The sequence below is a fragment of the Lagenorhynchus albirostris genome, chromosome 7 (assembly GCF_949774975.1).
Source record: "Lagenorhynchus albirostris chromosome 7, mLagAlb1.1, whole genome shotgun sequence".
NCBI lineage: Eukaryota > Metazoa > Chordata > Mammalia > Artiodactyla > Delphinidae > Lagenorhynchus > Lagenorhynchus albirostris.
In genome coordinates this window covers 51,485,958-51,513,134 of record NC_083101.1, presented here as the reverse complement: position 1 = coordinate 51,513,134, position 27,177 = coordinate 51,485,958, and the positions used below count along the sequence as shown (strand labels likewise).

General features: G+C 40.7%; 1 protein-coding gene across 1 annotated transcript in view; it reads right to left on the bottom strand.

The window, feature by feature from the left end:
* Window positions 1-27,177, bottom strand: part of KANK1 (KN motif and ankyrin repeat domains 1) — a 155,038-nt gene that overhangs the window by 117,495 nt on the left and 10,366 nt on the right. Inside the window, exon 2 of the mRNA XM_060155016.1 lies at window positions 9,071-9,195. The gene's annotated coding sequence lies outside the window, so the exon portion shown is untranslated. The remainder of the gene's footprint in view (window positions 1-9,070; window positions 9,196-27,177) is intronic.

Here is a 27,177-nt window from a genome sequence, read left to right as displayed (position 1 = left end):
TTACAAAGGCAAAAAAGAAATCATAACTCCTACATTTTTAATCATCCATCCTCCTGGTGTATGATTTACCCCATAATTCCCACAAGAAAGTGAATAAAGTTTTGAAGAACGAGTTATTCCCAATGTAAATCTACAGTCAGCCTCTGTCAATCATGTTAGCCTTTTCCCCTGGTTAGCCGTCCTCCACCTCCTGCCAGAAAACTATACCACCATTTAATTGCTTTGTGACTTCACATTTTATTAAGAGGCAGAAAAACATGAAGAGCTAAAACAAGGAGATAAGCCCATTGCCGTAAATTGTCCCCTTAGGCAATGAAACTTGCCTCTCTAGAGTAATAAGGTGGGCACTGTGAAAAACCCTGACAAGTGCAATTCTGCCTAAGTCCAGAGCCCCCATCACTTACAGAAACCCTTACAGTTCTCTGGACTGCAGTGCCATAGATCAGAACCTGGGGCAGCCAACTGCATGCTTTCGAATGCCAGTGTGAAGGGCACAGCCTGGTGAGTCACTCTGCTCTCTACCCTACTCCACCCCAAATTTATCTTCTGTTCTCATGGACCAAAAAAAGGGGTGGGGGCAGAAGAGAATGAAGAGAGAGAAAGTTGTGAAAATTTTCGCAACCTGACAGCACGCCATCTGCCATCCTTTTTCCCTGGAAATCAAACTACTTGTTATATAACCCAGTGAAACATTTAGCTACATGTTCACCTTCATGAACTTGGAATAATTTTCTCCTTTCCCACTCTACTGGCTTCCCTTATAAGTCTCCATTTCTTCCTCTGTAGTGAGATAGAAATTATTATCAGATTATATTACATTCATGAATGTGCCCAAGCCCCTGCTCTCTGGAAGATTACATCCAGTGATTCCCACAAACTAAGAAAGGCTTGGTGTTCAAAGCCTTGGGAAAATATCAATGAGTAACTTCTCTAAGATGCTGCCAGCCAGAAAACAAAGGCTTCAAGTGTTTTTAAAGCCCACTGATGTATATAAGAAAGTGGTTTTAAGACATTGTTCAGAAAAAGCATGCAAGTAGATGAGTGTGTGGGGTGTGTGCGTGTGTGTGTGTGTGTGTGTGTGTGTGTGTAAAGATCTAATATATTTACTAAGTATAAAAAAGGCTGAAAAGGTATACAATAAACTCAGCAGTGGTTATATTAAGGTGTGGGATCAGAAGGTGGGATGCAAGAGTCTTTTTTTTCTGTACACGTTTTATGGCTTGAATATGTGACAATGGATATGTATTATTTTTGTAATTAATTTTTAAGAGCTAAAATATGGAAAAGAATGGTGACTAAGCTTTCAAAACCAAAAATCAAAATACATGTGCCGCCAAAGCATTTTCGTCCCTCATCTAAATGCAAGAGACAGCTAAGGAAAAGTAATTTAGTCATTGGAAAGTTGAAGTTTCCAGGTTTCAATAGTTTTTTTTTTTAAAGGCAGACACAATATCTAAAACAAGACTGTCAAAATTTCTAGCAGGTTTCACAACATTAGATATTGAGCAAATAGCACAAGTCCCTAAATTGGTAACATTATGTCTTCCTTCCTCTTGGAAGCTAGGCTATGGTAGGTGACCCCAGGAGAATCTTTCCTGATACTGGGCCAGTATTCTCATGAGGAATTTGGCTCAAGTCTATGAATAGTTTCTGCATTTACTTTTTGCAAAAGGACTACCCAAGGAGAGAAAAACAAATGAAAGAAACAGAAAACAACATCAGAGTCCCTAAGGACTGTAGTTTGGGTTGGAGTTCTCTTTAAAAGAATTACAAAAAGAGCAATTGGCTACTCATTAGGGAAAAAATTAATTTTCATTCATATCTCAAGTCATACTTCAAACTAAGTTTCATACAGATGAAATATTTTAAAATGTGGAACAAAGCCATAAAACTACAATTAGAAAATATAGGTAGATTTCTATGCAATCTTGTGGTTAGAGATGTTGCTATTCATTCATTCATTCTGCAAACACTATGTACTAAGCATTACAGACCTGGCTGTGGACCACACAGACACAACCCCTGTCCCTATGGAGTCAGAGGCTAGAGGAGGAAATAGGAAATAGAAAACAAATAAAAAATAATTACATATTGATACATGCTCAAAGGGGGAAAAACCCCAGGATTATGACATAGAGAATACTAGAGGGAAAGACCAATGCTGAACAAGAAGGCACTCTGTCTGAGGTGAAATTTAGGGTGACGCCTGAAGAACGAGGAATAAGATAACAGCGAACCACTCATGTGCACCCTGTGAAAAGGATAGTTTTCTAAGAGCTGTGCATGAATTAACCCCCTTAATCCTCTCAACAAGGTGAGTTATGTACTATTACGATGATGATTCCCATATTACAGGTGAGGAAGAGGTGAAGTAACCTGCCCAAGAAAGCAGAGCTAGTGAACAGGGAAGCCAGGGGAACCCAAGCAGCCTGCTCCAGAGCACTCTCTCGGGAACTGGCTCTCTGGACGAGGAGGCAGCCATAAGAAAGGTGCACGAGCGCAAGTGTGTGTGTGAAGTGTGTGTGTGTGCACACACACGCAAAAGACACGTTCCAAGCAAAGGAACAGTGCCTGCAGAATCCTGGGAGTAGGAAAGAAGCTGACGGGTTCCATGAATTCAAAGGAGGCCAGTGGGGCTGGAACAAAGTGTTCGAGTGTGACAGAGGTGAGGTCAGAGAGCAGGCAAAGATGGATCACGCCGGGCCTTGCAGGCCATGGTAAGGAGAATGCCATGACCAGCTCAGGCAGGGGTGTGCCAAGATGTGATTATACTTGAAAGAGATCATTCTGTTATGTGAAGAACAGACTTCGGGGGAATAATACCAAGGCATTCTTGCTTCATAATTACTCTATGTGGAGCCACAGAAAAAAGATTCAATCACCTAAAATTAAATATTTACCTACTTTTAAAAACACTGTACAGGACTTCCCTGGTGGCACAGTGGTTAAGAATCCGCCTGCCAATGCAGGGGACACGGGTTCGAGCCCTGGTCCGGGGAAGGTCCCACATGCCGTGGAGCAACTAAGCCCATGCGCCACAACTACTGAGCTTGTGCTCTAGAGCCCGCAAGCCACAACTACTGAGCCTGCAAGCCACAACTACTGAAGCCCGCGTGCCTAGAGCCCGTGCTCTGCACCAAGAGAAGCCACCGCAATGAGAAGCCCGCACACCGCAATGAAGAGTAGCCCCCGCTCGCCGCAACTAGAGAAAGCCCACGCACAGCAACGAAGACCCAACACTGCCAAAAATAAATAAAAATAAATTTCTTGGGCTTCCCTGGTGGCGCAGTGGTTGAGAGTCCGCCTGCCGATGCAGGGGACATGGGTTCGTGCCCCGGCCCGGGAGGATCCCACATGCCGTGGAGCGGCTGGGCCTGTGAGCCATGGCTGCTGGGCCTGCGCGTCCAGAGCCTGTGCTCCACGACGGGAGAGGCCCCAACAGTGAGAGGCCCGTGTACTGCAAAAAATAAATAAATAAATAAATTTCTTTAAAAAAGAACATGAACACAATATTCACAAAAGAAGAAATACAAATGCCTTATAAACATATGATAAATGTTTACCTGTGCATAAAACTGGATAAAGTTTTTTAAATTCTATGATCTAATGTTAAAAAGAGTGTGGGAAAAGAAAACCTTGCATAATATCAGTGGGATTGTAAATTGGTTGTCTTTCAGGTAACATAGATCAGAGACCTTTTTCCTGATTTTATAGTAAGAATAATTAAGAGTAGCCTCAAAATTATAGTTATCCTCATAGGCACTGACACACGTGTCTAGAGGGAGATTTGTTAAGTACATACATTCCTAAAATAGACTCTTTATCTACCTTTAATAATTATGCAGCAATGACAGTGACATGGAGAGAAGTTTACAACATACCAACTGAGAAAAGTAGGTTGCATATTTATATTTAAAAATCTTATTTAAGCATATACACATAGAAGAACCTCTGGAAGAATATTAACAGCAGTGATGTAACGGTGGTAGGACTGTGCACTTTCTGTTTTAAAATATTTTTATTTTCTAATTTTTTATACAAGTTTTAAAGGTTATGCTCTATTTACAGTTATTACAAAATATTGGCTATATTCTCCATGTTGTACAATACATCCTTGTAGCCTACATTACACCCAATAGTTTGTACCTCCCACTCCCCCACCTCAATATTGCCCCTCCTCCCCCAACCAGTAACCACTAGTTTGCTCTCTTTATCTGTGAGTCTGCTTCTTTTCTGTTATATTCACTAGGTTGTTGTATATTTTTTAGATTCTACATATAAGTGATATAGTATTTATCATTCCCTGCCTGACTTATTTTACTTAGCATAATGCCCTCCAAATCCATCCATGTTGCTGCAAATGGCAAAATTTCATTCTTTTTTATGACTGAGTAGTATTCCACTGTGTATATATGTCACATCTTCTTTACCCATTCATCTGTTGATGTACACATAGGTTGCTTCCATATCTTGGCAATTGTAAATAACGCTGCTATGAACATTGGGGTGCAAGTATCTTTTCGAATTTGTGTTTTGTTTTTTTTTTTTTTCTTTTCAGATCTATACCCAGGAGTGAAATTCCTGGGTCATATGGTAGTTCTATTTTTTGAGAAACTTCCATACTGTTTTCCACAGTGGCTGCATCAACTTACATTCCCATCAACAGAGTAAGAGGGTTCCCATTTTTCCACATCCTCGCCAACATTTGTTATTTGTCTTCTTTTTGATGACAGTCATTCTGACAGGTGTGAGGTGACAGCTCACTGTGGGGTTTTTTTGTTTGTTTTTTTTTTGCGGTACGCGGGCCTCTCACTGTTGTGGCCTCTCCCGTTGCGGAGCACAGGCTCTGGACGTGCAGGCTCAGCGGCTGTGGCGCATGGGCCCAGCCGCTCCGCGGCATGTGGGATCTTCCCGGACCAGGGCATGAACCCGTGTCCCCTGCATCAGCAGGCAGACTCTCAACCACTGCGCCACCAGGGAAGCCCTCACTGTGGTTTTGATCTGCATTTCCCTGATGATTACCAATGTTGAGCAACTTTTCATGTGCCTGATGGCCAACTGCATTCCTCTTTGGAAAAATGTCTATTCGGTTCCTCTGCCCATTTTTTAATTAGGTTGTTTTTTTGATGTTGAGTTGTATGAGCTGTTTATATATGCTGGATATTAATCCCTTATAGGTCATAGCATTTGCAAATATTTTCTCCTATTCAGTAAGTTGTCTTTTTGTTTTGTCAATGGTTTCCTTTGCTGTGCAAAAGCTTAAGTTTAATTAGGTCCCATTTGTTTACTTTTGCTTTTATTTCCTTTACTTTAGAAGATGGATCCAAAAAGATACTGCCATGATTTATGTCAAAGAGTGTTCTATGTTTTCCTCTAGGAGTTTTATAGTATCCAATCTTACATTTAGGTCTTTAAGCCATTTTGAGTTTATTTTTTTTTATATGGTGTTAGAGAATACTCTAATTTCATCCTTTTACATGTGGCTGTCCAGTTTTCTCAGCACCACTTATTGAAGAGACTGTCTTTTCTCCATTATATATTCTTGCCTCTTTTGTCATAGATTAATTGACCATAAGTGTGTGGGTTCATTTCTGGGCTCTCTAGGATTGTGCATTTTCAACAGGTCCTTTTATTTTATCTATATATCTTTCATTTATCTACCAGTCAGTATACATTACTTTTAATATTAAGCAAAGTATCCAAGCAAAAAAATATCTAGGACACCATAAAATAAAAATATAGAAATGCTAAACTGTCTTGTAAAGGAGGTCATAGATAGAAGACTCAGTGTAGACTGAAGTTGAATCAGAAAATGGTGTGGCAGAAAGGGACACTGGGAGGCATCTATCTAGTCTAACTCCTCATTTCACAGATTAAGAAACCATCTAATCTCCCTACTTCATCTTTCTGACTATAAGCACAGTCCTAACAAAGGTTTCCAGAACCAAAAACTGAACTAGTGCTTCTTCTTTCTCCACTGATTAAACACCCTACACCAAGGACAACTGTGTACAAATATTATCACTGCAGTACTTCTGAGCAAAGGGTACCCCAGGACTAGAGCACAGCCTGATAGTCACTGTGGTATTTGGAAACAAGAGGATTATTGTAGAGTGTGATTTCCTCTCATTCCATAGGCAACTGAGGAATTTACCTTTCCTAATGTCGAGCCAGTGCCTGTCTTACCCTTTGCTCACAAAGAAACATCCTTGTCTGGCAAGTGTACATTCTCAGCACCCCTAGAGCAGGGTTGCTGGGGGTCCTAGAATCTGCCAAGTTGGTGCCTAAACATTATCTGGGTCCTGTCTCTTGTGCTGCAAAGGTCTTTGGTGGCCCTTTACTAATTCCCTGGCCCACTTCACACCTTGGCTACTCTAAGTAGTTCCTCTTTCTCAAATCAAAACCCCCAAACCCACCATTCTTATTCTCAACGAATACTTTCTTCTTTATTTAGGAGGTATATTCAGGCCATAAGTCTTCAGCCCTCTCAAATATTCCTTCCTACCTCCAGGCACCTGAGTCTCTATCCTCCATCTCTTCCTTCCCTCCTCCCTGCTTGCTGCAAAGGAGCCCCCCTCCCTCCAGCTCCTCAGCCAGCCCTATGGGTCCTGCAGTCCTGGCCTCTTCAGTTTTCCCTTCTCTTTCTGATCCCACTCCCTCCCTCTCCCTCTTTCCTTCCCTCCTCCCTCCCCACTGGGTCCCTGCCTTCTTTTCAATATGTCCAAGTTCCTTATCCCAAATCTGCTTCCTCCTCCCAGGCGGCATCCCTCTTTGCTCCTTCCTTTTCTGGTACATTTCTACACCTCGGTATCTACACCTGCACCTCTTCAGTCTATCGTTATGTCACGAAGTAACAAGAGTAAGGATTTACAGTCGGAAGGCCTAGAGTGCACATTCAGCTCTGCCAGTGACCATTTCCATGACCTCAAGTGAACAAGTCACTTAATTCCTCCAAGTCAGTTTCCTCCTCTGTAAAAAGAGGTTAATGATACCTGGCTCCACCTCCCTCACAGTTATGTTGTGAGGATCAAGCGAGATAATGCATGTGAAAGTGCTCTCTCTGTGAGCTTATAAAGCTCTTTAACACTTCAGTTATTCCTGTTACTACTCTCCCCTCGGTACCCTGACCTTGCATCATCAACAGAGACAGGGATGGTTATTCGTGACCTTCAGACTGCTCACAGTGTTAACATATAATAACACCATGTAGTTTTTGCTGTGAATTACTAATTTGGTAATAATCATATTTAATTTAAAACAAGTATAGCTGACCCCTGAACAACGCGGGAGTTAGGGGTGCCAACCCTCCACACAGTCAAAAATCTATAGTCGGCCCTCCATCCATGTCTGGCTTCCTCAGTATCCAGAGTTCCACATCCACAGATTCAACCAGCCACAGATCGTGTAGTACTGTAGTATTTACTACTGAAAAAAATCTGTGCATAAGTGGACCCGCGCAGCTCAAACCCATGTGGTTCAAGGGTCAACTGCATATAAGCTATGGTTTTTTAATTATATGAGCATGGACTTCTGGAAGACAACAGCGGTAGACAACAATTACTGAGCACATACCAGGAGTCATGCACTTGTTCTAGAATCCTTTATATCAACTATCACCTAGCACCACCACAGGAAATGGCTTTATTATTATTTCCATTTTATTGATGGGGAAACTAAGGCAGAGCAGTACTGCCATGATTTGAACCCAGGCATCTACCTCTAGAGCCCATGCTCTTATCCATTGTCCTGCAGTTCCTTTAGTGACAAAATGAGGTCTACAGTGGAGACACAGAAACCAGTCAGGGGGCTATGGCTCTAGAGGGTTAGAGGCAAGAAGATGGACCTGACCAAGGACACCTGGACTCTTTTAAGAAGGCAAACAAAATTATTCAATTGCCAACTACCAATGTCATTGAAGGCTTAGGGTCATCAGGCACTTCCATATTCTGCTAGTGGGAATACAAACTGGTACAACCTTTCGAGAAGGCAATTAGAAGAATGCATTGAACACTGAAGGATACATTCCCACACTGTGGCTGACTCAGCAATGCCACTCGCAGCAATCTGCCCTAGACAGATAATCATAGATGTGCACAAAAGATATTATTACAATGCTGTTTCTAAAACTAAATCAAGAAAAACAAATAAATGTCCAACAAAAGGAGATGGGGTAGAGAAACAATTGCATACCCACATAAGTGAACACCATATAGTCATGTAAAATGATGCTTCAGGAAAAAAGGTATATCACATTGTCAAGGAAAAGAAGTATGTAAAAAAGCCTGTTGGTATGGGCTTTGGCATCTGACTGGTTCAAGTTCTGAGTGGGTTTACCAGCTATGTGAGCATGGGCAAGTTATTTAATTTTTCTGAGCTTCAGTTTTCTTGTGTACAGATGGGGATAAGAAAGCACCAACCTCATAGAGTTGTGAGAATTAATAAATTAATGTATGTAAAGGGGTTGGTACAAAGCTGGTACAGAGCCTGGCATGTAGCAAGCATGGGATAAATGTTTCTCATTTGCAAAAATATAGCAAGTTAACACATACGACACACACACCCCATTACAAATATTTGTAAAAACAAATATTATAAATAATGCAGTAAAATTTTAACACTGGTTATCTCTGGAAGTGAAATAACACATTTTTTTCTTTTAAATTCCCTGTATTTTCCAAATTTTCTTTACTTGAATAAAGCCAGCAATATATTAATACTTAAGTATCTTCATTTTTTCAGGTAGACTTAATAATAAATACTCCTTCCAATTTATTAAGTTTCTCTAGTATAATCCAGTCTATGCATCTTCTGTTTAAGGAAATGGGGTACTTTTATTGATTTAATCTGAAGAGTAATACATTTCCCCCTTTATTCTTCAAACAGCTTGCTCGTATTTCATTATATAAAAGTCTTTTCTGCACTCATATACTTGAAGATTAAGAGCACTCTGAAGTGATTAATAGAGCATAAAAGGTAGAAGAAAAACAGATTAATGTCTCTTAAAAAGCAAAGTTAAAGAAGAAAAGCATGACAACTTCATGATAGTTATATGGAAAAAAGTATACCTTACCTAAGTATGTAAGGCCAGAAATTACTGCAATAAATATCTCAACTCCATGGACAATTTCCTAGTGTGGTCAAAAGACAGAAGTAATTCAATAGCTCAGCGGTCCATCCAGTACAGTGACAATCATCCTGAAAGAAAAAAAGAGTCTCATTGAGGGAAATGTGATGGGGCAATACTCCTTTCCAACAGGAGAGGGGGAATCAATTACTAGAGACAGCTATGCAGTTTATTATGGTTAAGTCATTCTCCAGTTGGGGGTGGAAGGTGCAGACCAGAATAAAAAAGAACCTAGGATATCATGCAAACGTGAGTCTCCTTTGCTTTAGATAAAAGTTACTCATTAGCTCTAGGGTGTCTCACCACCAGTTCAAAGAAAAGGGCTGGTTCCTCACATCCTTTCACCTTCACTTCCATTACTGCTCTCCATGTATCCATCAATATGTACATAAGTCAGCTCATGAATACCATCAATTTTTATATTTGGTATCTTTGTCATTTCAGAATCAGACAAGCCCATAAGAAATACATGGCCTTTCTCTGAAAACTAGCTCCACGGAGGATTTTCTTTGTGAGTGGCAGTTCCCCTGGATTAAAATTTTGGGATTGTTTTCACGTCAGCCTTCTCCATCATTGCCTCAGTCCACTGCCACTTTCCCTTGAATGTCCGTCCTACTGCTCTCTACTTTTTTTTTCACTCCTATGTCTCCACTAGTACCAAATTCTCTGGTACCCCCACCTGTGTACAACAGCAGCCTCTAACCTGGCCTCTCTCTGCAGAACACTACCCATCCAATTGCTTTCATTCCATTACGTGGGTAACCTTGGGTAGTCCCCTATCTCCTGGGTCTCAGTTTTCTTAACTGTAAAATCAAGAACTGATTTCAATGTTCTCCATCCTCATTGTGCTTTGAAGTCAGATGTGCTGAATCCTGGCCCAATCACTCTAAAAACTCTGACAAATTATATTTCCTCAGAGCTCATTTATTATACATAAAATGCGAATGATATCATCTACCTCTAAGGTTGCTGTTAAAATAAGAACTATGAGATCTTGCACCTGACATACAGCATGTACAACAAACATCAGTCATTCCCACCCCACCATACAGGATACCTCCAGCTCTAAAGTTCTTTGTTCTTCTCATCTCCAAATCTAGTGTTCTCCTACATCCATTTCCACAGTGGTAATACATTTCTCTTCCATTAAATGTAAACGCCTTTGCTGACTTTCAGGCTCTTCCATAATCTGGCCCTACTTTATCTTATCTTCCTCCGGCTTCCAACGAACACCTTCTGTCTTAGTCAGGTACGTCTTATTGTGTTCCAAAGAACACATACTCCTACACCCTGATTTTGCAACTATCATTCCCCGTGCAAGATACAGCTTTTCTTAACCCCTCTGCCAAGGCCTATCTCGAGTTCACAGACTCGGCGATCCCACCTTCCAGATAATTTAACTCACACAGTGTCTCAATGGTACTGGCCATTGTTTCTAGTTTACTGAGCTTAGCTCTCCAGCTGGAAAGCGACTATTCTGATTATTTTTAGTTTGTCATTTTGGCACGGACTACATCAAAGTTTTGACAAACCTGGTATTTTTTGCATCAGCTCTACAAATGCTCTTTGAAATTCATAAGCCTTTGTGCCTTGACCCAAGATTCGGTTGTTAACTCCACTATTTTTGTTTGTGTGGAGAGGCTCACACAAGGAGATTATTCCATCATCAATAAGTAGGCCATTCATAGACAATCCAGGGGCCTGCTCCTAGAGCAAGAGATGACTTCTAAGTATCTCCAATGTCTGTAGATTTTGAGTCAAAGCCAACACATTCTAATTCCAAAAACCATTTTATGACCAAACTCCAAGGAGCAGCAGGAATGACTCACAGTAAGGAAAGACTGGCTGCTAGACTTTTACCTCAAAAAAGATGACGGTTGAACCACTAGGACTAAACAAAGGTTCTAAGGGGAGTTAGTAGAAGACACAGTGAAGGTTCAGGGAGATGGAGGAAGAAGAACCAATGAAGGAGACCGAGAGTGTTTACAGAGGCAGGAGGATAACCATGGGGGTGGAGAGGCACATCAACCCAAAGAAAGATAAGGGACTTCAAGCGCTGTGGATGGGAACTAACAAGGTGTCACTGGATGTAACAATTAGTAAGGAGGTCACTGGTGACCCCTGAGGACAATTTTCCATAGGGCTGGTCCAGGATGTGGACTGCAGGGGACTGAAAAGAAGACAGGAGGGCAAATGGAGACAAGCTGAGACTTTCCTGTTAAGAACTGTGGTTATCAAGCCAAATGCTGGTCTTTCTCTACCCTGAAGTTTACTTACCAGCCTGATAAAAACTCTCACTATTATTCCCTTGCTTCTTGCCTTTCCATATGCACAGAGCTTGACTACTGAAAATAATTTAATGGAAACCCTTCCAACCTCTCTCTCCTGACATCACCCTTGTGTGCCTGGTTTTGGTTCTCTAAGTGACCTTGCGGAACCATTCAACAGCTATATGCTATCAAGTGTGAACATCTAAATTATATTTTCCTGCTCTAGGTAAATGATATTTATTTAACAAAGAAAAAGAAAATAGACACTGAAATGTATCTGATCAACAGAGCAAAAATCCAGATTCAGGTCAGATACCATATTACTACCTCTGGGTAACCTACATAATAGATCCGAATTGTCAAAAGATAACTTTAAATGCTTTTTCTTCCTTCAAAGTAGTGCTTGTTCTTTACCAAAAGTTTACAACAATCCAATATGAATAAAGAAAAAAATAAGCATCATTAGCATTTTTGACTTTTCCTTCTACTTTGGTAGCCTGCATCACACATCCATAGACATAATAAACAAATGTGTAAGCATATGTCATTTTTACTAAAAGTGAATTCTAGGCATTATTTGTAACCTACTTTTCCCATTTATTTTTATTTTGATGGAAGTGTTGTGGCACTTATTAGCCTTCTATGCCTTTATTTTATTTTATTTTTTTTTGCAGTACACGGGCCTCTCACTATTTGGGCCTCTCCCGTCACGGAGCACAGGCTCCAGATGCACAGGCTCAGCGGCCATGGCTCATGGGCCCAGCCGCTCCGCGGCATGTGGGACCTTCCCGGACCAGGGCACGAACCCGTGTCCCCTGCATCGCCAGGCGGACTCTCAACCACTGCGCCACCAGGGAAGCCCTATGCCTTTATTTTTAATGAATGTACAATAATCAATTTTAATAAACCCCCCTGAAGCATTTAAGTCACTTCCAATTTTTGATTATGTAGATAAAGCTGAGATGGATATCCTCAAACACACCATTAAGTATTTGCTAGGGATAAAGTCATGGGTCAAACGTATGAAAAAAATATGCATTTGATATTGTTGACAGCTTGTCCTACAGGATGTTTCACCCAATTTGTGCTCTAGTGGTATATGAGTGGTATATAAGTGGTACATTTCTCCATATTCCCTCTAACACTGGGTAGTATTAATTTTTAAATTATCCTATCTTATAGATTCCAAAAGTTCACTTTTATTAGCATATCTCTGAGGTTGAACATTTTTTTAGTTTTCTGCACTTATTGTATATGGCCTTTGTTTTTCTGCTACAGTGTTCATATTATTCATTTGTAGCATCTCTTCATCTATGAAGGATATTATTAACTTGGTACCCTAATAATGCAAAGAAGATGGTATACTAATTGGGAACCTTTGGCTATCAGGAACAAAACCAACCAATTCCAGCCTATTAGAGCCAGAAAGGACCTCTACCACAAGGATACAGAGGCATCCTTATATAAGGATACTATGTATGAACTTTGACACATGTTGCAAATAGTTCCAATTTTTAATTTTATCTCTAAAATGGAAATACCACTACTTCACTGGTCTACTTCGAGGATTAAAGAAAATACAGGTAAATCATGAATGGAAGTAATTATTGTTAAAGCAAGCAAAAACTCAAAAAACAAACTAAAAATGCTGTTTCTTATTCAGTACTTACTAAGGAGCCTTATTCTTTTGATCCTTACAATGAGCCCATTAGGCAGGTGTTATCAGTCCTCTTTTACAGATGAGATGTAATACGCATGCATAGTTAGTAAAGTAACAATTAGATTTTTATTTTACAAATGAGCTCTGCATTGATCCTAAAAAAGGCTTGGTAACAGAATTATTCTCAGCTGTGTTTTTAGTAACACTTCTTTCTTAAAAGTCATCGCGGGGACTACTCCAGCCCTTGCACCAACAGTAAACCAGGTTACTAGCTTCTATACCATCCATTCCTTTAAATTTCACATTAGTGACCTCTCTTCTTCTCCCTCCTCTATGATGTGGCTTTACTATTAAGTGCCATTCTGGCAACAAGATACACATTTCTGTTTAGGAACCAAGGCCACTTCATCAGTCACTATTAACTGAACCCCGTGACAGACACTTTACTTTCTAACATTCCAAATACCCTTAAAGTTGCTTCAGCTGCTTACACGTAGTGATGTCTGTAGTAACAGCGTACACCCGAACCTATGCTTTTGTCAGGGGTGAAGCAGCACTGTGCTGTGTAAATATTTTATGCACAGCTTGTACTGAAATTCTAGATGAAGAGGCATTCACAGTTCCTACGTAATATGCCGATTGCCCAAGACCACATATTTTTTATTAATGCTTTGTGCAAGCTTTGCCATCTTCTATAGCACTCCCCTTGATTTAATCCTAAATATATACTTCCAAAATGCTTTTATTTTTTAATGCATTAGTTGTGCTGTGGCCAAGGTAGCATCTAAAACAATGGCAAAAGGAAGCATTGAAACTGGATGCACTCACAATTAGTCTAGTCACTGAGAATTCTGAGGGTAAAAGTGCATGTGTGTGGGCCAGGTAGGTAAGTTTCTCGGCAGGAATATTAGCAGAACTAAATTATCCACTGCCAGAAAAGGGAAAAGGAAATCTTTCCCCCATACTTTTATAAATTCAATAAGATTTATAGAAATGCTTAAGAGTTTGAAGGCTACTCTTCTGGAGTAAACAGGTTTACAAACTGGCTTTGGAAACATCCAAACAACAAATGCCTCAAACTCCTGCCAGTTAGGGGCAGGTACAGCCACCCATAAATCAGCAGCCATGAGGAAGAGCAGGTGATGCCTCAAAGCGGGGCTCTGCCCACAGGCAACCGCTGCTGGGTGACGGCACAGGAGGCAGAGCCCTGCACACCGCCTGCTGCAGCCAGCACTTGGAGAGTTACTGGCTAGGAGGCTTCCTCGATGTTTTCTCTCTGGACTCTCATGCACGTGGGGAGAGGGTTCTGGCTTCCCTGCTTCAGGGAGGCTGTGGTTGGGCTTCCTTAAGGAGGAAAGGGTTTGAGAAGAGCGATACACCCTCCCACCCCCACCCCCCTACATACTAAGAGGAGATTCTTAGAGGAGAGTGAGTGTGAGACTCAGAGCAGCTGAAGGCCATACCTGCTCCCTGGCAGCACCCCCAGATGTGTGCCAGAGCCCCAAGACAATGGCCAGATGCTGAGCTTGGTCTCCTGGCTGTGACAAAGCACCCTCCCCAGCCTCAAAATGGCCCAGAAGCAGCAGGGACCGATGTGAACAGATGACCCAGGGCGATTTCCTGCCCTCGTGACATGTAGTCAGAGTCTGGAACCTTGGCATGACCCCCTGGGAGAGTGGTGTAGGAAAGAGATCCAAGCCTGACCAAGGTTACTTTCCTGCTACCCCAGGGGAGCAGAAGCTTACAGTCAAAACTAATTTGATTCAGGAAAATGCACTATTTCTTGCACTCCTCAGTTTGTGGACTAACAGTCATTCCCAATTCAAATTAACAACTGAGCGAACAAATGAAGGCAGAAGGGTTAAGATCTAGTAACCTACATGTTTTTCTGGCAAAATTAGTTTTTAGTTCATTAGTTTAGTTCATTGGCTTCTATCAGTGGGTCAGAATGTCATTCAGAATAAAGAAAGCTTTTAGAGCAGAGATTCAAGAGGCTTTTGCGTTATGCAGGCATTTCCCCAGGAACACCCAGCCTCGCTCATCACCACTGCTATTTAAAGGGTCTGCACTAACAGAGACAGGGGTCTCTGGAGGCATCTGAGGCTGATAGCCACAAGGCCTCATGCAGCGGAGTCACTTTGGAAAATTCACCACAATTCAAGACCCTGATTCAGTCTGGCCCAAAGTTTTTCAGGTCTAACATCCAGATTTTCTAGGAGCCAAAGATGATTACTCCCCCAGAGTGGGGCTAATGCATAAACACACAGCAGCATGTTAATGGTATGTGGGGGGGGGACGACACGGCTTTTGTCCCCTCTATGCAAACTACTCCCTTCTTTGGAATTTTCTGAGCCAGCCACAAGGTCAGAGGTGGGCCTCCCATGCCGCCTCTCAGAGCACACACATCTCGCCCATCATGGCTCACTAGACCACTTAAAGACCTCAGATCCAGGCTGGGCAAATCTGTCGTCCTCTGGGGCTTAGAAATGGGGGCTGAGGAGCTGCCAGCCGGGCTCTGGGTGCAGGTGCACCTGGGAACAGCTCCGCAGACAGAGCTGGTCTGCAGCAGAAAGGTGAAGATAAAGCTGAGGGCAGCAGGGCCAACACACAGAATCTTTCCAATTCCTTGTGCTTTCCCGTGTTTGATTCTAGGTTGTCTCTGAGGATCCTGGATTCTTTGGAGCACTTCAGTATCCTGACAAAATGCTCAAGTTGGTTTTATTCCTTGCAGTCAAAGATTCCCAACTGAATACCATTCTTTTCCTGTTACCATGTTATCAAGCTAATAACGGGGTGTGCTGGGCGAGTGCTGAATCAGACCAGAGGGAGGTAGACCCGGGGTGGGGTGTGGAGCGGGGAAGGACTCCCCCCCACAACCGGCACTATGTACAGCATAGTTCACGCCCTCAACTACAAACAGCTCCCCACTGGCTAGACTCTCTCGTCCCTCCATTTCTGTGTACCTCCCTGCCAAACTCTGCCTCACTGAAACCCATTCTCCTAGGCTTGCAGGCTGAATACTCTACCTGAATATATTAAAAAATACATATTCAGGGCTTCCCTGGTGGCACAGTGGTTGAGAGTCCGCCTGCCGAGGCAGGGGACACGGGTTTGTGCCCCGGTCTGGGAAGATCCCACATGCCGCGGAGTGGCTGGGCCCGTGAGCCATGGCCACTGAGCCTGCGCGTCCGGAGCCTGTGCTCCGCAACGGGAGAGGCCACCAACAGTGAGAGGCCCGCGTACCGCAAAAAAAAAAAAAAACATATTCAAAAAAAATGTATAGTCAATTTCTCCTGCTACTTTCAGCTGCGGACATTTTATTAAATCCAGACATAATAGTAAAACTCCGGGAATTATGAATATGCTCTGCTCTCAGTGCCCACCCCTTGCATTTTAAGATATCAAGCCTATGCAAGCCCAAGTAGCTTGGGTCAACATTTTCAAATAGAAGTTAGATATTACACATAGGTAGGAGAAAACGGTTGTCAGAATATTATGTTTTCTGACAGAGAACTGGTAGGGTCTGGAATAATTTCTCCCATAAACATGCAAGCACAAGTTCTTGAAATGGTAAAGAATGGTCCTACTTGGCAATGGGTATTTTATTTTCAATTGTCACCCTTGATTTTTCCTTAAGAACTTGCATCGATGTTGTGACAATGTATAAACCTAGCTGTTTATGGATGCATTTTTTAAATCACCAATGAGATATCCTCAAACTGTGATACAATCCTAAAGAAAAAAATAAAATAGATATGTATATTAAATTTTTAAAATATTGTATAGAGGGCTCAAGAAAAACGCTTTTCTCTTTTAGGATTAATCAATCAGAAATGAAATATCTGACTAACTGCTATCCGTGTAAACTATATCGCTAATATACGTAATTGTTTACCCTCCATTGTTTGGCACAGGCCAAAAAAACCCCAAAAAGTTACACTTAAGAGACTGCATATGGAATAAGGAGCATTCAGTCATCCAAAGCAACTTCCTTACTTGGTATCTAGATACATAAAGTAGGAAGAAGATTTCCACTTAAAGCAAAGAAAGCAAAAGTTTGATTTTTTTTTTTTAAATGATCAGATCAGAAAATGATTTCCTCTCTGATGGGGTTACCACTTGGCTCAGTTCTGCCCTTTCAACAGTGAGCCCCAGGATGGAAAGCTCTATACCCTCTAGCACTTCTCTCTCGTCTTTCAGTTCTCTGTGGAGGAAGGGACCACATCTGGGGGTGACCTGGGGATAAGGTGGCAGGAAGTCCCCCTCGCTGGGACTCTGAGCAAGGGAAGGGTGTGTGAGCAGGTATCCATCGGTAGTCTGCTCTTGGTCAGCAGCTTTGGAGGATGCCATATTATCTTCAGTGTGCCCTTAATCCCAAAGTTTAAATGTGAATCATCTTTACTTTCCTGGAAAATTATAAGAGAAGGTACCACTTTAACAAACCAAACACCTACGCCTCTTGCCTAAAACGAGCGGTTCTCAAATGTTAGCATAAATGGCAATCACTTTGGGGGCTTATTAAAGTACAGATTACTGGCCCCACCTCAGAGTTTCTGATTCAGTAGGTCTGGAGCGGGACAGCTGCTGCTGAAACGGGGGATGACAATTTGAGAACCACTGCCTTAAACAAACAGAAGTGAGTTGGAAGGGGACACAAGCTCTTTAGGAGATGATACAACCAAGTATAATATCAACAGTTGTTTACCAAGCACCTTACCTTAGATACAGGGAATACAATACTTTACAAGAGAAACAAAGTCCTTCCTCCCCTTCTCCCGACATGCCTGAAGTAAAACAGCTGTTCCAGGAAGAAGCACCAAGTTTAGCAGGAAGCTTTCTATTTCTCAAACCCAAACTGCATGCCCTATGAGCCAACGCACAGCTCCCAAAATGAAACGGAATATCAACTCTCTCATCAAAGAACCAAAGCAAATGGATGACAATGAGATTACAACTAGAAGATGTTAAGTACCAATGAAGTATGAGGAACATCCTTACGGCACACACATGACTGGGGTGAGGACTGAATGCAAGAGACCTCGTGGAAGGCCACCTTCGTGCCTGGCATAGCACAGGCAGCCCAAGTACTAGTTCCTCTTCCATCTCCTGACCTACCTTCTCTCTGTACCTTGAAAAGTCAGGTTCTGAGGGCCTGCTAAGGTCATCTGTGCTGGGGCCGCTAGGGAGGCTGCCCCACTGCTTCCTGCCTCAGGTGCGTCACCTCAGCAACCCCAAGCATTTAAACTATACAAACAATTATGGAAAGACTACATGAGCCAGTGGTTCTCAAACTTTATAGAGTGCATCGCAAGTGTGAGGAAGGCCTTTTAAAAACACAAAATGCAGGACTCCCACCTCCAGGGATTAACTCATGAGGTCTGGGGCAAACCCTAAAAATTTAAGTATCTAACAAGCTCTCAGATGATGCGAACGATGCTGGTTCAGCATCATACTTTGAGAACCATTTGTTAAACTTATTCCTTGCTATTATCTAGAACACTATCTTACCCAATTAATTTACTATATAAAAACAGAAGTCTCTTCTTACATAAAGGACTAAGAATACAGATTCTGTCATCAATCATGTGACATCTCAGGCAAGTACTGTAGTAACTTGTGCTTTAACTTTCCATATGTAAATTGAGACTACCTACATCCATAGTATTGTAAATCTGATTCAAAGTTATTAACATGTAATTTTAAAGATGTTACCAAGTATCAGTTGTTGCCTTGTCTTTTATAATACTGTTGGCTTTAACTGAAATAGTTTGTAACATTTAAGACAAGTATCTGATTTCCCACATTCACCAGAAAAGACAGAAGAAATCTTTATCCGTGAAAACAGATAAAGCCTAGCAAATGTGAGCCTTCTCAAAATCCAGAATACTCTGAGAAGATGCTTTTGATTCTTCCTCATGAAAAAAAATTATTTTCCAATCAAGTTCCACTATGTGTATAATGACAGAGCAAATATACACAGGTTTCAAATTTTTTAAATATATATGCTTAAAAAAAGAGTACGTTCAATAAAGAATTACAAAATATAAAGGCTTCCTCCTGTCGAGAATAGGATGGTACAGGTGTTCATTTCAATACTAAGAATCACATAAATGCCAGACTGCAATCTTGGGAGGAAAGAGCTGGAATGGAGGCCCATTTCCCCAGAGTGACCCAGTCAACTGGGTCAGGCAGTAGAATACGCCAAGGAAATGTTCTCTCAAACCTCATTAATTATCAGAGCCCAGGCTCTGGTATTTCAGCACAGACAGCTGGCGGCCTGCCCACTCACCCTTCTTCTGCTCCTTAGCCTTTATGGGATGTTACAGGCATAGAACTTCTGTTACCTTTCCCAAGGGAGGAGTGGGTCTGAGGTGGGCCTTTCAAATATTTGCAGCCCAAGGACCAAGGCAAGATGCTGCTGGTGAAGCATCAGTGATTCATACTTCCGTAGGATAAGATGACTCCTTTCACTATGAAGACAAACCAGTTACCCTGGCAAACATCCTGGTAGCACAGAGCAGAAGTGGATGGGCACAGCCCCATTAATCTCCCTGCCTGACCCCTAGAGGCAACTCCTCCTAGCTCTCTACTCTGAGCCTCTCGTTAAAGCTAACTGAAATTACGAAGCTAACTGAAATTCCAAGTTCTTCCATACATAGACCCAAAGGTAAACTGGAAAGAACATTGCTTGGTGAATTTAGGACTGAATTTTATGAGACAAGAAGCTAAAGAACAAAATCTGAATCTTTACTAGATACTTATTAAGCATTTTCCTATAAAATTTTCCATATTTCTTTTTCCCTGAAGAATCCATGCACTGCCTTTTAAACAAAATTATTTCCATTTAATTAATCTCTATGTATCTAAGTTTCTCAGCTGAGACTCTGCTCCAATGGCATTTCGGCATCCATTCAAAAAAAACAGAACTGTGTTAAGTCGCTAAATGTAAAATTACATGAGATTATAAGTGCCCAGGGACCAGAGAACATATCTTGGTCCTTGTTTCTTGTTAAAAATGTGTTCTTATAAATATTTTTTTTTATTTAAAAGCAAATCATAGCTATTTCCTTACCTTTTTCTTTTTTTAAGCAACCTACTTTAACAACTTGTGATCTCATTTGCTAAATTTTAAGCAATGCATTCCCAACTAAGGTTTTTTATTTTATATTTTTCCAGTGTAGGTGTTCAGAATTTTCATTTAAGTAGGGCTCCAACATTACAACAAACCCATTAACACGTGTTGCCAAAGGAAAACTATGTAACTTCTGCACTGGCACAACCTCTAGCAATTGTCAACAATCCCTCAGGTGAAGCTTTTCTCTGGCTCTGGTGTGTACATAGCTGTATCAAGTGTCACTGTTTGCCTTGGTAACAATGCCTTTTCTTGTGGAGAAGACACATGACACCACCCTGTCACACAAAACACCCTGCAGCAGAGTTGGTCTGGAATGGAGCACCACAGCTGGGTGGAGGGGCCCAGACCACCCATCCCACCCTGGGGCTAGGTCTCCAGGCAGACAGGCACTCACACGCCACCGTGGGAGTGGAAAGTTTTCCATTTTGAAAAGAAAGCAATTGGGTAAAATGCATCAAGGGTCTTTCATGTGGTTCCAATTATTTTACTCACATATATACACACACACACATTTGTAATTTCTGACCCATTCATTTCCCTTCTACTAATATACGCTAAGGAAACAATGTTCAAGAAAATCCCACAGATTTAGGCACAAATACATTCATTGCCCTACGACTGTAACAGCAAAAAGTCAGAAACTTAAATTATTGTTAAACTATTAATGCAGACATTAAACATATTTACGAAGTCTCATGAAGGACTAATACAAGGAGTCTTAAATAACTATTAAATTCATACATATATATTGACTATATTCCCAAAACTTCCAAAAAACAAATGTTCAAATGCTTAGTATATATGAAAATTAATATAAGTTAACGGAGGCAGATGCTTTTAAAAAGGAAAGTCAGTCTCAAATGCTCAGTTTCTATAATAAATAGTGTGAAGCAGGATGTGCCCAGATTTTATCAACAGCATTAAGAAAATTATTTCTGCCTTTTATGATGATGAAAGTTCCTCTAACAGATTAACTTTCTAGTCAGAGTACCTCAGGGACAAGGTCTAGGTCATAGATTAGGTTTCTAGGGACCTGAGTCTTGATTTCTTTCCGTATCACAGGCTGTACACCCAGTTGGGCCCACTGGGCAACAGTGCAGCCAGAGAGTGAGACTCAGTTATCCCAAAACTGTTAACCATGATAAGAAAACAAGCCCAGGCTTCATGTTCAGGGCATGCTAAAGATATCATATTGTCATGGTAAGGAAGATACAGTACAAATTTTTAAAATTAAGTCTAAGTTAACTTTACAGAGATACATCTTTCCCAAATGCCCATATACACACACATATATTTATAGATATATAAGTATATATATGAAAAATTCTATACATTCTGCAAAGCAGCAAGGATAGGCCATACTCTAAGCATATTACAACGAAACCATCACAGAAATAAATAACAGGCATTTAAACAAAAACTCAATACATGAAGAAAAAGAAACTATTCTCCCAAATAATTATTGTTTCAAAGAAATATAAATCCTAATATGAGACTGTTTTGAAAATAGCGAAATGAATTAGAATTGGAAAGGCATAAAATGAATAAAAACAGAAGCCCTAATTATCAAATCTTATGGGATCTGGTCAAGGCGAGCACAGAGATAAATGCAAGCCCTAAGTAATCAAAATAAGTGGACTACAGCTCCAAAGGAGCAAAAACACTCATTTGTTTGAAAAAAATTATGACAAAACAAAATACTTCAGCAAAAATGAATGCATTAAACAACAGAAAAAAACAGAAATGGTAAATCCAAAGCTTGTTTAAAAATCCAATCAAAGAGGGCGTCCCTGGTGGCGCAGTGGTTGAGAGTCTGCCTACTGATGCAGGGGACACGGGTTCGTGCCCTGGTCCGGGAAGATCCCGCATGCCATGGAGCGGCTGGGCCCGTGAGCCATGGCCACTGAGCCTGCACATCCAGAGCCTGTGCTCCGCAGCGGGAGAGGCCGCAACAGTGTACCACAAAAATAAAAAATCCAATCAAAGAGATAAATCTCTTGTAAGTCTACGTAAAAGTGAATACAATTAGAAACAAGGTAAGTACTGTGCCATTCTGAGTGGATATAAGTAAGACAATGCTTTGCAAAATGCAGTGGACAGAATGGAGGCACAGCAGGAGGACTGGCAGAGAGTGCATCAAACAGTTGCAAACGCTTGGTGTCAGGCAGACTGAGAAGAGATCTCTGCCCTGCCAGCCCCCCAACACCCCACAGTGCAGTGGATCCAGGATGGAGCACCACAGCTGGAGAGAGGAGCATTGGAACCATGTGTCCCTCCCCCAGGGGCTATAGGTCTACAGGGAGACAGGCACCCACACACTGCCATGGCAGTGGACAGTGGTCTCATTTTTTTAAAAATCAGTTGGGCAAAATGTATCAAGGGCCTTGAAAGCAGTAGAAGTTTTAAAAATAAATGTTTCTAACTTCTGACCCTATAATTTTGCTTCTAATAATACACACTAAGAAACTGTTTAAAAATAAAACCACCCACAGATTTAGGCACAAATACATTCACTGCCCCACTATTATAACAGCAAAGCATCAGCAACTTAAACTATTATTAAATTATTATAGACTTTAACATATTTATGAAAATATTATTATGAGGAAATGCGTCATTTATAATATTACATGAAAATGGGAATGAAGTTGAAGAGATTATACAAAAATATGTACAAATGACTGGAAGGAAAATACATCAACATTTTAATAGTGTTTGTCCCTGATCTAAAAATAGTCTTGAGAGACTGATTTTTAAAACCTCTTAGGCTTAAATGTGGTGAAAGTGAATAAGATAATGCATGTTAAAATGCTTATCACCATACCTGGCATAGAGTTCGTTAAAAGAAATGCAAGCTATCCTCATACAGGGTCACCTTCTACCTCACAGCTGACTAGTTTGTGACTTTAGTCAAACTGCTTAACTCCTGATCTTTGTTTCCCTCTGCAAAGTGGGAACAATCATAGTTACCTGATGGGAGCATGAAGATTAAATGAAACAGAGAACACAAAGTGCTGAACTTAGGCATTCAATAAATGTTAGTACTCTCTCTTCCTCTCTCTTTTTTGGAGACTATAAACTTTGTTTATGCTGTACAGTTCTGATGCAGTTTAAAAAATTGACTCTAAATTCAATAACACTTGGCCACTTAAAGTTATAAAACATATGCAGAAACATACTCAGATGAGAAGGTCCGACTCTGACAAGCTCATGCATTGCTCCAGATGGCAAACAGGCTTTAAAATGGGGCAACACTGACCTAAAGTTCTGCAAGGAAGGGACCCAGCATGCTGCTTTTCAAAAGAAAACATTCCCAGGCAGGTATAAATAGGTTTCACATTCCCAACCATGGCTTCATTTATATGGCACTTCCAAACTAGGAAATCCTGCAAAACTTTTTCTTGTTGACTCCAACCTACTCAGAAGGGACTTAGAAGAAATGAGTTGTGTTCTGTAGAAGAAATCTTTAAACTCCTGTCTGCATGAGGCTGAATGGAAGCAATCATGAAACCATTATTTCCCAATCCAAGAACTACAGTTTAATTCTTAAAGATGGAGCTGCTATCATTTCCTCCCCAGTAGTAACGAGACAGGAAAGGTGTATGGATAGGTGGATGGATGGGGAAGAACTTTACAGGATTAAATGGTCTCCGGCTCTCTGGTTTACTTAAGTTACAAAAACTTTGCCTAATATGCCTAGTGTTCTTCAAAAGGATATAGGCATGGATTTGCAAAGGAAAAACAGAGGAAGTCAGATTTTGGTGTCTCTTTTAGACCTACAGGCACATTTGTGTAAAGGTGAGGCCAGTCACCATTCCAGCCTCACCAGGCCCCTTTTCATTGAAGCTGTCTGAGCAGCCACACTTGTGCCCAGTGACTCTGTCTCTCACTTGCTCAAGCCACCTGTGGGGAACAGAGTGACTTTCCAGGAGAAGCCAAAAATAAGGCTATCAAAGAGACTCACATGAGTTGACCTGACATGATTAGGTGAACTAGCTAAATGAGAGTCTGACTCTCAGGAATTTGAATTAAGCATAGAGAATAAGCAGTTACCAGTGAGGACATCTGCTGAAAGGATATTAGGAAGTGGGAGGGGAGCCATGAAAAGCCAGAGCTGGGTACAAGCCCAGATCACAAGGGGCCAAAAGTAGGAATGAGAAGAAGTAAGTATATGGTGTACCTTTTTAGATATTACTTAATATGAAGCCATCAAGGTTATCAATGCATTTTAAAACACTGCTTTTCATCTTTCTTATTTTAACATTGCTATTATGTGTTTTATATCATCAGCATAAAACAATCTGAGCAAAAACAATGTATCCTCAATATAGACATGCATAAGTATATAATTTATAAATAAGTGTCTATTTGGAGGACATGTGCTGAAACAATTTTGTATGAATGGGGAATTCTAATCAAAAAAAGACTTCTACTCTGACACAGAACGTGCATATTTTATTACATGGGGAGACAGAGGTGAGAAGTCAGGATGCCAAGGAATGAGTAAAGCATACACTGTGTCCTCTAGGGCCTCACCAACCATGATGTTATAGATAAGAAGAGAACCTGTTATTTTGATCAGGTCTCCAACATATACCTATTTAGCACCTATGAGTACCCCATACCAGTCTAGGTGTTTTATATCACTTTCCAGAGATCAAACAAGCTACTAGGGCTGAAATGAATTTGTTAGGTCAGAGTCCCTCAACCTTTCTGGACCACAGACGAATTTGAGATTCTGATGGGGAAAAAAAGCAGTGGGAGTGGGGGGAACTTCTCCCAAACAAAGCACTCATAAACAGATAATTCTGGATTCAATTTCACTGATACGTCTCACCTAAAGCCCAAGGATTAGACACTGGTGGTTTTACTTTCCATTTGAAAATACAGAAATATATGTATAATCAAGCAATCCTAAAATGAAAGATTGTATGTTTCAACAATGCACACTTATGAGGTTTATTCATATGCTTATCTTTTCAATAACATATTATTAGTGGTAATGAGAGATGTCCCATCAGAAATAAAACAGCACATTCCCAAACAATGCATGGAACTGACACAGACAGAATATCACTCCAGTTACACAATGGCTATTCAGAACTCTCAGTTAATGGAATATCCACAGTTTAAGACTGAACACAATGCACAAAGAACAGAAACATAGACAAAGTTGCTATATTAGGGGCATGGATAACAGAAGTAGTTTCCTGGCAACAGAGACTTCAGTGAGGGCTATATATAAAATAAAATTAGTTTCTATTAATGGTCAATAAATAAAAATAAAGTCTGACAAAATATTTCATCAATTTGCTTTGAATGGTTTTATACAACAGAACTATACTATACAGACTTGTTTCATTTTTTCTCTTAAACGACCAAAAAAGTACTTGCTGTAATCCCTTTTACATGTGATTAGAAATTACCTGAAATTGTAGCATCTGGCTGTCAGAATGATTTGAGAATCAGTGAATCTCACCTTCCCCATTGGTAAGATATGAATAATAGTACTTATTCCACAAAGATGAGAAGTACACCTTTTCAAGGAAAAAATGTTCCTCTGTGCCAGTTCAGCCTATATTTCACAAATATTGTCTTGCATTCATTCACTAAATATTTAGTGAGTTGCAACTGTGAGTCAAACATTAAGAAGACAAAAGTAAACAAAATCAGCCCCCATTTCTTCTTTGATGAAGGTTAGAAAGATTCATCCATTAGAAAGATTTAGGCTGAAAGTTCCATTAGGTGATAGTGACAGCTAGTATTTGTGTAGAAGTTTAGATTATAAAGTACCATCCTATATATCATCTCATGTAATCTTCATGATAACTCTTTGAGAAGAATTGATAATCAATAATTATTCATCACATTTTACAGGTTAAGAAACTAAGGCTTAGGAGTTCAAGTTGCTTACCCCAGCAGTGCAGCTGGAATCCACTGCCCTGATGGTATCAAAACACTACCTCATCTCACTGGAGTTAGGCTTTGGGTGATGAGGATAAAACATGTGCTAAATCATTTTAAGCTCTCTATTAGGAACATGATCTAGAGCAACTTTTTACCTGTTCCCATCCTCTCCAGAAGCAGAAGTAACCAGCTCTGGTAGTGTGTAGAAAATGCAATTCACTTAGTTTGGAAAAGCCCGACTTATCTAAGTTATTAAAAATGGTTAATTTGCCAGCAGTTACCAGCCATGGAGACTCAGGACTGAGTTGCAGCCTGAATTACATCTCCCTTCACTGATTAATTTCTACAGTCGTGTGTGTGTGTGTGTGTGTGTGTGTGTGTGTGTGTGTGTGTGTGTGTGTGTGTGTGTGTGTGTGTGTGTGTGTGTGTGTGTGACTTGTTTTACCGCAATAGTTGCTTTATTGTGGTGGTCTGGAACTGAACCTGCAATATGTCTGAGATATGCCTCTGTGTGTGTGTGTGTGTGTGTGTATTTGTTTTTATTTTTGAATTATCAAATCAGTACTCTTTTAACCTTATTCACATATTTACCCTTTCTATTGCATCTTCCTGCAACTTTCTGCTTCCATCTGTGATCACTTTCCTTCTGCCCAAAGAACCCCCTTTACTTTTTTCTTTTCTCTACAGTCCTTTTTGATTGCAGGAATCTTCTGCAATATTTTCCTTACAGATTCTTAACAATTAGTTTGCTACAACAGTATGACTGACATGATAAGACTGAAACATCACCTCTCTAGATAAAATAATCATCTGGTCCTATGTAAAAACTCTCATGGTATTTTTGAAGGGATCTCAGATCATGGTCCAACATACAACCCATTGCCAAAATCCCTTCTACAATATCTCTGACTTGGGGGGTGGGTAATCCAACTTCTTTAACATGTCCAGTTCTACTTGGTAAGACAATTTGGCAATAAGTATCCAAAGTCTTTAAAAAAAAAAAAAAAAAAAACAAAAGACTAACTTTGACCCATCTATTCCACTTCTGGGAATTTGTCCTAAGGGTATAACCTGACAAGCC